Source organism: Oreochromis aureus, linkage group 3 (assembly GCF_013358895.1).
Source record: "Oreochromis aureus strain Israel breed Guangdong linkage group 3, ZZ_aureus, whole genome shotgun sequence".
Taxonomy (NCBI): domain Eukaryota; kingdom Metazoa; phylum Chordata; class Actinopteri; order Cichliformes; family Cichlidae; genus Oreochromis; species Oreochromis aureus.
The window spans coordinates 19,803,449-19,814,248 of NC_052944.1; the positions used below are offsets into that span (position 1 = coordinate 19,803,449).

Here is a 10,800-nt window from a genome sequence, read left to right on the forward strand (position 1 = left end):
TTAGGGCGGTAGGTGACAACAGGTCACAAAAACAAAACAAAACAAAAGTTATAAGCTGTGCTGTATTTCACTTGGGAGTGGCCAACTGGAGATTCAAGTCAGATTTTCTGCATGAACTTCACAGGGATTGCAATTATGAGGAGTTTATTGTGAAAATGTGCTGACAAGTAGACAGACATGGTATCTGGTGAAATTAAAGTGGATTAGTAAATCTATAAATACAATGTTGTGGATGCCATTTGATTAATAATTGATTTCTGTTTTGAAGTTTTTTTAACACCCTGTTTTCAACCATTAGTCACATGCATGTGAAACACACATTAACATGTTTTGTTTAAGTATGTATTATGTAATTGAATCTTTCTTGTACTTAAATTGTTAGGCAGTTTATGTTCGCTTGGTATATGAACTTGTTATTTTGTCCTTTCCCTGGTTAATCCTAACTTTACTCTGATTTGAATCTTGATCTGAAATAAGTTGATTACCATTATTTCTTTCTTCAGGTAGGAGATATGAATTCACTCATAGAGGGTGCTATTAAGTAGCCTTGAGCACCTGCCCCTTTCCTGATGTGTTAGGCTATTATATAAACATTGGTAAGTTGTATTGTGGCAACTGACGAATTGAAACAAATGAGCATGCTGTGTGTGCAACAGCACGACAAAACATTACTTCTCCTTTTATTAACTCCACAAGTAAAAACTATCTAATATGCATTTATACATAACTGATTATTATAATTACGATATTTAAAAAAAAACCACACTGTGTTTTAAAGAAAACACATTAAACAGATTATATCTATATTTCAAATATGACAAAATGCAGATTTTACAGCAGCAAAATTATTGTATCTCTACAGAATCATCATAAAATACATTATTTTGTATTTATTACTTTATTTTTTATTCTGATTACTTTATTATTATAGCACTAGGAATAAATAATAAGGGAAGGATTCTGGATCAGCATAGCCATAGTATATACAGTATTCTGGAAAAGGTATAAAATGTCACTGTATGTGCATGTGTGTGTGTCTTACGTGTATGGATTTTTAAAAAATTATTACTCATGATATAACATTGTCCAGACATGCCCTGTAAGGGCACGAGGAGGAAACAGTGGCAAAAGGAACTGGGTGAGGCTGTTAAAGGCAGTGGATCCCTCACCAGCTGGATTAAAAAGAGCACAGGTAACAATAACACATGTACCAGTTGTTGCATTGCACAGGGATTCAAGTATAAAAATAATAATAAACACAATTTTGGTTTTATAACATTTTTATATCATTACTTTATTACGGATTAGGTGCAAGAGTTGTTAAGTGTGGATAATTAAATAATAGATTAACGCAGTAGCAGATTGTGCCTTGTTCTCAGATGAACAGCAGGTGGAGAGTGAGAGATGAGATGAGGAGATGGAAGGAGGAACAGGCAGAGCCTAGTTTATTTCCCACAGACATGTCTTACGGTTCCAAGTGCTGTCACCAATCTTTGCAATTTGTTATTATCTCATAACAATTCTTTGATGAGCTACCATCTCTCCTATGGACTTTTTAATGTCTACAGTCCAGATCAACACAGTCCTGCCCTCCAGCAATCTCAGCTGCAGGAGCAGCAGCAACCCTTCAACAGCAACATTGTACCCATCAGGTAAAACATTGGCTGTGTTTGCTTTGCATCGTCCCCACCTAATGACAGTGATATAGTATGATGTGATTCCATATTAGATTCCTGATGAATGTGAGTTGTTGTTATTCAGCCTAGTTCTAATTAACTTTGAGCACCCACCCCTTTAAACATCTCTGCACGCCCCTGATGTGTACCTCACTTTACTTGACCACACTACACTTGGACAATTTACTTCTTTATGCTTGTTTTCTTTAAAACATTTATGATTTTCATATGATTTGTAAATGCAATAAGAGGACTGAGCTTTTTTTTCATATATTTGATTTTGATATATATATTGGGATTGAGCTTTTTTGACATGTTATTCAGTTAAACTATTAAAATAGTGCAGTCTTTAAAATGAGCAATTAATTTTTAAAGACCTGTGTTTTTTCTCTTTTGAATACTTCTGCTTTTCATTGGTATCTATTCATAGATGTCTCTTTAAACAGATGCATGTCATGTTCCTCAAGTTTTACTCGAGGAATCATTCTTAACTGCTTCACATCACAAGAGAATAGCAGTGTTCACAGCCTCAAGCAATGTCTAGATGCTAGATGCTAAGTCCTCCCATTATGGAAGTCATATATGGATGGTGGGTGGCCACTTGCTGTCTTTGTAGCATCTGCCACCCACAATCTTTCACATAATGTCCACTAAAATAAAATATTGGCCCTACCTGCATGCATTCTTAGAAGAACGCCGGCCCTTTCCTGACAGGAGTCAGCTCTTCTCGATTCCACAAAGAATTGGCTCTTAAAGCCGGCTCATTCGCGAATGACACAAAAAGTAAATACTGCCCAGAGAGGGAGCTGCTCTAAAAAGAGTGCTTCTGTTTAAGGTTTGTTTGTACAATATATGTGAAACATTTGTTCTATATCAGACATCTTAAACCAGTAGTTCCCAAACTTTTTTTGCCAGGCCCCCCTTTGTTTTACAAGAAAAATGTTCGACGCAGGGAAAACTAATTTTGCAGGGGAGACCTACCTTGGCACTTGTGCAGGTGAAGCCAAAGGGAAGATATGCTTCACCATATTTTCTAGTCTTTGGCTTGGAAGGAAGTGGTTTGGAAACATATTCAGCGATGCTTCATCTCCTGCTTTGCGTTTGTGTGGGAGCCCCGTCAAAAACCTGTCCATTATGTTAGCAGTGTCCAAGCTTTCTTTTTTTTTTTTTTTTCTTTTCATACCACGCCCCCCCTGCAATGGCTCTGCGCCCCACACTTTGGGAACCTCTGTCTTAAACTATCAGTAGTACAGTGTCTTAACTTTCTTTTTAAGTGTTTATTTTCATAGCCTTTCTTGTTATTTCTGCAGGAACAGTAGTGCAGTATTAGTATTCTGCAATTCTAATCACACCAACAATCATGACTTTTTCCCTTTGATGACCTTCAAAACATGCGTAACATGTACAGGACACGCAAAAGCTATTTAGATACTGATAGAGGCTTTCTGTTCTATTATTAGTGTCAGGGTGTGCTGTGTGGCAGGCAGGAGACAGGACCCAAATGCAGGACTCACAGACGGAAAAATGAAACTCAAAGCGCAGCTTTATTTACTGGAGAATTTGAACATGAAAACAAGGAAACTAAAGCATGTAGCACTGACTAGAAAAACTGGGGAAACTAGAAAACAAAACTAAGCAGAGAACTAGAACGTTACCAGAAACACGGAGGCGAAAACACAGCACGGTGAGGGTACGACGTGACAAAGAGCAGAGGAAAACACAGGGCTTATAAACACAGAGGGATAACGAGGGAATGAGACACAGGTGGACAGCACAGCTGAGAGTTAATCAGAACTAACAAGACAAAGGAAGCAAACAGGAATACAATGTCAACAGACACACTGTCAAAGTAAAACAGGAAGTCTAACAAAGAGACGCGGACTTGACAGAGGCATGAACTGTGGAACAGGAAAAAAAGGCAAAGAGAAGACATAACACGGACACAGGGAAGGCACACTGACTGAAACTAGAAGCTAGAACAACAAAATCTAACCTCAAGAGAACTAAAAACCATGAATAACAAATAATAAAGAAAGATAAATTAAACACAAAACACTGGGCCACATACAGGACCATGAAAATTAGTCTTTTACTAAAATGGTTTGAAAACAGTCTGAGACTGTGGCATCACTGACATCTAGTGACATAGACAATGACCTTTTATGTTTTTGTTACCACAGAAAATGTTATGTATTATTGAATAATACTGGTTGCATTACATTCTCAATCATATTTTTAATTTCAACAGTAATTGTTTTCTTTATATCTCTTTGTCTTGTTCACCTCTTTTGGAAACAAATAGTTTAAATACTGAAAGTTCATGACAGAATAGAAAGACTTAAAAAAAAAAGATTAGTTCAAAAAGGGAAGGTTAATATTTTATGACATTATTAATGTTTTTAATGCTGCTTTCTTTTAGTCACCTGTTATAAAAACAAATTATTTTGCTTCTAAATGTCATGACTGTGGATCATTGACCCAGTGTTTTGTGTTTGTGGACTTTTGAATCTTGCTTACTTATTATTGTTTTGATCTTGAGGAGTGATTTATGTTTCCCAGACTCCATTGGTATAGTTTAGTTTCTTTGTACTTAAGAGTTTTCTGTTATTATTTACCTTTTGTATAATTCCGTTGACCTTTGGTGGTTTAGTTTAGGTTCATTAGTAGTCTTACATTTAGTCTATTTTGAGTTTCTTATATTCCCTGTTTAGTTTCTTGTCCATTTAGTCGCCCCTTGTGTTTTTGTCCTCTGTATGTCTCTCTGTGTGTTTGTGTGCGTGTGTGTGTCCTTCTGTCTTGTTTCCCTTTTCTGTTCCCATGTTCCCCCTTCTCCTGTTCATTCTGTCTCCCCTGTCTGTCATGTTTATCCATGTTTTCCCAGCCCGTCATGTCACTCTCTCTCTTTTGCTATCTCGCCTTCTCAGTTCCTTGCTCCCTTGCTCTCTTTCTCTCTCTCTGTGTCTCAACTCCCTTAGCTGTTTCCGCGTCCCCCTCATTATTTCCTCACAGCTCCTGTTTCATGTTGTGTTAATGAGTCTGCGTTTTAGTGCTTCCTGTTTTACTTTGAACATGATGCACACCAGACAGGAGACTATCAGTTTTGTTTCCCCGTCTTGTTAGTTAGATCACATTCAGCTGTGTTCCCTCCTGTAGTTTTATCCCTCGTTTGCCCTTGTGTGTATTTATGTCTGTGTCTCCCCCTGTCCTCCGTCAGGTTCTCCCTAATGGGTGTTTTTCCCTGTGTGTTTCTCTGTATGCTCAGTTTAGGTTCCTGTATTCCAGTTTAGTTTAGTTTAGTGTTTTCTGCAATAAATCTTTGTTTTCGAGTTCAAGTCCTGTCTGTAAATCTGCATTTGGGTCCAATCCTGCCTGCTTCACAGCCAGTTCATGAATGTATGTATGGAGGTTTCCTGTTGCATTATTAGTCTCTTAATGAAGCCACTTTGAAAAGCAGTCTAGGAATGTGGCCTCAGTGGCATGTACGTTGATGCAGACAATGACCTTTACGCTTCTGTTACAAGTGAAGATTTTCCACACTGATAAGTATTTATTTACTTTTAGAAGTTTTTAACATTATTATTTACAGTTAGGTTTCCAAAAACTGTTTTCTTCAAATTTTCCCTCATATTTGTATTATTTTGCAACAATTCTTTTGTTCTTTAAAAAAAAAAGAAAAAGAAAAATAATAACAGAGAATGAAGATTTATCACTTGTTACATTAGTGATGGTTCAGAATAAATATTTGTTATGACTGTGATGCAGCAATAATTCAATCTTAGAGACATTTTCTTCATGTTCAAAGGCATGCTTGTCTCCAGATTTCTCAGATTTGTCTCAGATTTCAAAGTACTGTGCTTTGACTAAAACACTCTACATGTAAGGAATTAAGTGTAATTAATTAATTAGTGTATCAAATGCTAATTGATACACTATAACTATAACCACACTGGTAATAAACAAAAACTTGCATGTTTGCTTGCAGAATATTTCCACACACACAACCTGGAAGACTGGTAAGTAAAAATTAATACCTTTCATCAGTATCCTTCTAACAATATATGTCAGCTGTTTTCAAGTAACACACTGAAAGGTCAACATTTAATCTGAGTGGATAAGAAATGGTGTGAAAACAGTGCAGTGGATGCCCTTCGACTACATGACTGCTCGCTGGTATGATGTTATGTCACATGTTTTATAAATAGAAAATGACGCATACATCTATAAGTAAATGTGAAAACGGCAGCTTACATTACATACTAGATCTCAAACATCATTCATAGATAAATAGTGCCTATTAATAAAGGATGATTAGTTTTATCCAGACAAAAGCACTTTCATTCTGTTTGTTCAAGTGTTTATGCTATTGTTAGGTAGTTTATGTAAGCTTTGATTGGTGATCTCTTAATTTGTTCATTCCCTGCCTGATTCAGACCTTTGTAATTAGGTTTGATAATTGAACCTGCAGAAGTGGAACAAATTTCATTCTGATGCCACATTTCAGTTGTTCCAGTCACTTCCATGGCAACAAATATATAAAATTCAAGCCCCTAGGTATGCAGACTGCTTCTCTAAACATTTGTGAAAGAATAGGTCGCTCATGTCAGTGTGGTCCCGGTAGTTGCTTGTAACGTAATAGAAGTAACTAGGAACAACAGCAATTCTGCCACAAAGTGGTAGGTCACATCTGAGATTTTTAGTAGATGTACCTATTGTATCAATTTGAAAATGCCAGGTGACTTCTTTTTCAAGTTATTGCATTCACAAGATTATCAGAAAACCTGACCTCTGACCTTGACTTTGAGGTCGTCACTGAGATTTGAATGTATTCACGATTTTTAGTAGATGCACCTTGTTCTCACTTTTAATTTGCACATTTTCTGTAAGATAAGTTACAATGACAAGATAAGTTACAAAAATACAAAATTTATGAGAAATTAACAATGTCTCCTGTGATGTTTAACAGTACGGGTGGGTAAAGAGAAAGGGAACTTTGAAGTCAGGAGCTGTAACAAAAGCAAAAGCAATACTGGTCTCCATTGTGTCATTTCCTTAATTAACTTTTTGCAATAACGTCTCACAACCTAAATATGTCAGGCTTGGTTATGTTTTATTGTTTTGGTTATTTAGGCATTTTTCTAACCCCTAAAACGCATAAAGATGGTTTTCTGTGACTGAATCTAATGTGAAGACTCTGGTCTTGTTAGTGTTGGTTAGTGGACCTGTCTTGCATCCTCCTTTTCAGGTGCTAATTCACAGCTCCTCCCATCTCATAAAGAACATGCCTGTTGGAGAACCTATATAAGATGCTTTCCTTCAAAGAAGGCCCTCTTTCTTCCTGGAAGGCTGGTTCATTTTCAGGCAACCAACTTGGTTTTCTTTCTACTCGTGTTATAGTCAATCCTAATTATGTAAAATGTTGGTTATAGGTTAGCATCTATACTTTTTTCAGTTTATGATTAATAAGTTTGGTTGATGAAAACTGTTACTGTGTCTTCCTTTATATCCTGTATGTAAGCATCAATACATAAAAAAAATGCAGGACCCACCATACAAGCTAGTTTAAAATTAATTTAATAAAAGAAAACATGTCTATGTAGATGCCCAAAGCTTAACAACACAACCGCTATATAAAATTTAACTTTTGTACCACCAGATTTTCATATACTTACATTTGTTTGCCTTTGCCGCATTAACTCACACTTCGTCCGCCATCGTTATCAGACAAAAATCTCCTGTATGGCCTGCAATGAATCCTGGGATATGGTAGAACACGAAGGATACAGCCTACCCATCTTTAAAATTCGAGGAAATGAAGGACGCATTTGTCACCACATTTGGAGGACTCTTCGAATTTGGACAGGCTTTGTCGCGTCGCTGTGACAAATACGGCATTTGAAGCATCCTTCAAATGAATTTGGACACAGTCTTCATTACTGTCATCAGGTGGGGACAATGTGAAGCAAACACAGCCTACGTTTTACCTGATGGGGTACAATGTTGCTGTTGAGTGGTCACTGCTGCTCCTGCTGCTGAGAATGCTGGAGGGCAGGGCTGTGTTGATCTGAGACTGTACACATTAAAAAGTCCATAGGAGAGAATGTAGCTTATTAAAGAAGTGTTATGAGATAATAATAAAATGCAACGATTGGTGACAGCACTTGGAGCCGTAAGGCACAGATTAAAAAAAACTGTGGGAAATGAACAAGGCTCTGCCTGTGACTCACTCTTTGCCTGTCTTCCTGCTTCCATCTCCTCATCTCATCTATCACTCTCCACTTGCTGTCCATCTGAGAAAAAGGCACAATTTGCTATTGTATTAAGTATTTAATTATCCATACTCAACTCTTGCACCTAATCCATAGTAAAGTAATAATAGAAAAATGTTATAGAACAAAAACATTGCATTTATTATTGTTTTTATACTTGCACCAACTGGTACATGTGTTATTCTTACCTGTGCTCTTTTTAATCCAGCTGTGTGAGGCGCATAGCTCCTTTTGTCACCGTTTCCTCTTCATGTCCTTACAGGGCATGTCTAGACAATGTTATATAATGAGTAATAATTAAAAAAAATTATATACACATAAAAAATCAAATCTAAATCTAATATAATCTGTTTCTTTATGTATTTTTTTTTTTAAATACACAGTTTTTTCATCATATTGTAATAACAATCCATAATTGTGTGGATATGTATAACAGATAGTTTTTAGTAAAATATAAGTCATCCAGAAAGGCAGGGAAAAGCCCTGTAACTTACTTTAAAACGTAATATGTTCCCTAAAACGGAGGACAGCACTACAGACCTATGACACCCTTACCCAGTTAGGGTGCGTCTAATGACCAGCTCTACTTGTGGAGTTAATAAAAGGACATGTAACCCTCTCGACACTAAAAAGACCCTTAGGTCAAGATGTGCTTCACCAAAATCTGAGGCAAAGAAGCTCAAATGATTTGGACCAGAAGGTTCGGCTACGTATAGAAGAAGTGAAGTGAATGAGACTCGGACAGCTATGAATTTTTGGAAATGCCGGCTTGTATATTTTCCTCATTAAAAGAAAAGAAAATTTGTAACAAAACAACCAATAAAAATATTTCAAATAAGTTTCTCTTTTTGGTACCACTGTTTCTTCTAAGGGACAACCTTGTAGCACAATCACAGTAATCACCTTAAAAATCTTGCCTGGGTGCACCCTTCTAAATGCACAATTCAGGTTTCCAATTCAAAATGAAATACAATTTCAATGACAAAAGTCCAAAGGACAACATCCATTTGACATTGCGTAGACTTTGTTAACTGATTGTACCAAAACCCATAAATTGGAGGAACAAGTCCAACTTGCCACTTCCTGTGTATGGATGATGTCTAGAGTCTGTAAAAGTCCTCATAGTACAACATCCAAAAGTCCAGGGGAGTGTGTGCAAGGGGACAGCAAGTTCAAATTGGCGTGGTTTTTTTTTGTTGCAGCTGGCCTACCACATTCTGCCATGCAGCACAGGAACAAAATCTACTGGTCCATCAGTGGGATTGGCTTGCCATATTAGACCCATTCAAATGCATCAAAGGAAAAAAAAACAAAACCCTGACCTGTCAACAACAGTGTCATAGAACATATTAAGTTCCCATTTAATCACAGTTCACAATTCGCTATCACCTAAGATGTACTATTTGTAATGTTACCCATGTTACAAACTGAAAATAACAGTAAAACACATAATAATCTGTGCGTCGGTTTCAAATGTTTTCTTTTCCAGTAAATAAAATAAAGTTTTCCACAAAACATTGTAAACAATTTCCCAATAAATACTGGAATGTTTTGCTTACAATGAACTCATGAAAAGTGAAGATAAACAATGAAAAATTAAAACACTTTGCTCACCGATCTTAAAAAAGAATGGCACATATGCATATGCATATGCATAACTCCAAGTCTCTGGAGGATTCCACACCTTGACGTTCATGTGGCTCCTAATCCGATATATTTGTGTGGCAGAAACCTTCCTCATTGTGCCTTTATCTGCATGTAACCCGTGTGTGCTGTGACTCAGCCACAAATCTTTTACCAGTACGATGAAGTTTCTGTGATATATCTAAGGTTTTCATTCCTTGTCCAAGACATTTAACCATTTCAAACTTTTCAGCAGCAGAGAGATCCTTTTTCTTTTCCATATTGCCTGGAAATGGTGGTCTGCTTAATAATGTGGACCATCCTTCTTTAGTAGTTTTTCGTTTAATTGGGCTCACCTGGCAAACTAATTATCACAGTCCGTGTCCGAGATTGATTTCAGTGATCCAAAGAACCTTGAGACACAATGCCATCCATGAGTTTCATTTAAAAACAACATATTTAATCTTTATGACACTTAAATAATATTTACATAATCATTTGGAATGCAGTGTATTTTGGCTTCTCTTCATTGGCTCCCTGTTAAATCCACAATTTCAAATCCTGCTCCTCACATCCAAGGTCTTGAATAATCAGGCCCCATCTCATCTTAATGACCTTATAGTACCATATCACCCTATTAGAGCACTTCACTCTCAGACTGCAGGCTTATTTGTTGTTTCTAGAGTATTTAAAGGTAGAATGGGAGGGAGAGCCTTCAGTTTTCAGGCCCCTCTTCCTTGGAACTTCCGGCTTCCCGTTTGTATTCGGGAGACAGACAATATCTCTACTTTTATGATTAGGCTTAAAACATTCCTTTTTGCTAAAGCATATAGTTAGTGTTGGACCAGGTGACCCTGAATCCTCCCTTAGTTATACTGCAATGGACGTAGGCTGCCGGGGGATTCCCATAATGCATTGAGTTATCTACTGTACAATATAAAGCAATATAAAGCGCCTTGAGGTCGACTGTTGTTGTGATTTGGGGCTATATAAATAAAATTGAATTGAATTAAATTGAATTGATTTGAATTGAATTGAATTGAATGTCTTCTCGCACAAGTATATTGAGCCAAACAAGCTCAGCATTTTCTTAGCTCGAATCTCCTGGTATCTGCTTTTATCCAGCTGGCAGTAAAAGTCAACAAGAGGGAACTGTTGGTGCTGACTGTGATACTTGATGTCAGATGGTCAGGAGCATCATCAGGGTCCACGGACAAAGGAGAGGAAAAAAGCAT

General features: G+C 36.9%; 1 long non-coding RNA gene across 1 annotated transcript; it reads right to left on the bottom strand.

Moving 5' to 3' along the window:
- Positions 1-7,428: 7,428 nt before the first annotated feature.
- Positions 7,429-9,786, bottom strand: LOC120438934. The gene is made up of 4 exons (XR_005612263.1): positions 9,557-9,786; positions 8,131-8,211; positions 7,901-7,963; positions 7,429-7,743 (listed from the first exon to the last, which is right to left on the bottom strand). It is a non-coding gene; the product is annotated as an uncharacterized LOC120438934 (long non-coding RNA).
- Between the last annotated feature and the right edge of the window lie 1,014 nt (positions 9,787-10,800).